Below are 1861 nucleotides of genomic sequence, written 5' to 3'. Positions count from 1 at the left end.
GGGGGTTCGGTCCGACGTTGTGTTCTGGGGAAAGGCACTTTACGAAAAATTCCCACTTGGCTCGGTCCTTTCGGGGATGGAGGTTAAACTCGGAGGTCCCACCTCTTAAATAACCTAACAGTGCTGATGGAGACGTTGAATCTATACCATTTCACCATACCTAATAGTGTTGATAGGGGCGTAAAACCCATACCATTTCATCATACTTAACAGTGTTGATAGGGGCGTAAAACCTCTGCCATTTCAAATTGGCGAACTCTTAATTTCTGTAGCAGTATTATTAGTGTTATTCATCAGTTCATGCCCTATCATCATCATCATCATCATCATCATCATCATCATCATCATCATCATCATCATCATCATCATCATCACTCTGCGCCCCTCGGGGACTCAAGCGTGTAGATCTAGCTAGATTCATTTGTCAATTCGATCACTCATTATTTCATTCCGTTCTACATCACCGTCTTGTGTCTTCCATTTCATTTCAGTTGATGTCGTCATCACTTTTAACCCCGCTGAATTCTTAAAAGTTCATTGATGTTATCCGACAAGTGATGAGTCTTTCTTTAATTTCACCATGTCGTGACACATAATAATAATAATAATATCATTAATTTACACTTGTACTGTTTCAGGTACCGGTAGTTTCAGGCCAGCACAACCTGCTCCCAGACTGGCTATCGACGTGTGCGTCAAGAAACATATTTGTTACATACGACCTTCATCCTGACCGGACCACAGAGGCACAGGGGAGCAAAGGGGCGTGGGGTGGACGGCATAGTGCAAGAGTGGACACAAGGCTCAGGACCTGTCTGGTAGGTCATTACTATTTATTTCTGGGGGGTTTTCTGGGGATTTTTTTGTCTGTATGTCTGTCTGTCTGGTTGTTTGTCTGTCTGACTGTCTGTCTGCTTATCTGTCTATCTTCGTGTCTGTCTGTCTGCCCGTCTATCTGTCTATCTACATATCTACCTGTTTGCCCATCTGTCTGTTTTCCTGCCTGTCTGCCACTCTTTCTCTCCTCCCATCTTCCTCCCCATCCCATCTTCCTCTCCTCCCATCTTCGTATCCATCTCTCCTTCCTCTCCTCCCATCTTCCTCCCCATCTCATCTCCCTCTTCTCCCATCCTCCTCCCCATCTCATCTCCCTCTTCTCCCATCTCCCTCCCATCCCATCTCCCTCCCTATCTCATCTGCCTCTCCTCCCATCTTCCTCCCCATCCCATCTTCCTCTCCTCCCATCTCCCTCTCCTCCCATCTCCCTCTCCTCCCATCTACCTCCCCTCCCATCTCCCTCTCCTCCCATCTCCCTCCTCATCCCATCTCCCTCCTCATCCCATCTCCCTCCCCACCTTCCTCTCCTCCCATCTCACCTCCCTCCCCTCCCATCTCCCTCCCCTCCCCCCAAAGACAGACCGGCACACACCCATGACACAGTCGCTGTATAACCAACACAATATCACCCCCAAAGGTCACGGAGTCGACTGCGCACCAAAATAACGCGAAAACTTCTGTTCAGCAGTGCGCTTTGAATGAGCCGATGGAAGCCATGTGGAGTTGAGCGGGCGGTTGGAGGGTGTTTTACATCTTTACTTTCCCTCCGTTATTTCAGAATGCTGTCTGCCAGATAACTGTTGCTACTATGTGGGCGGTTAGAGCGTGTTACTGAATGGCCCTACAAATTTATTATTCCTCGATTGCTTCTGTTTACTATCTATCTACACGTATCTATCTCTCTATTTATCTATCTATCTGTCTGTCTGTCTCTCTGTCTGTCTGTCTATCTGTTCTGTCAGGTATACCGTCAATCTATCTTAACGGTGTCCCTCGATTTTCTCATTCAACCCCCCCCCTCCCC

This window comes from Aplysia californica, unplaced genomic scaffold, assembly GCF_000002075.1.
Source record: "Aplysia californica isolate F4 #8 unplaced genomic scaffold, AplCal3.0 scaffold00652, whole genome shotgun sequence".
NCBI lineage: Eukaryota > Metazoa > Mollusca > Gastropoda > Aplysiida > Aplysiidae > Aplysia > Aplysia californica.
The sequence above is the reverse complement of the archived record's forward strand: the minus strand, read 5'-3'. Positions refer to the sequence as shown.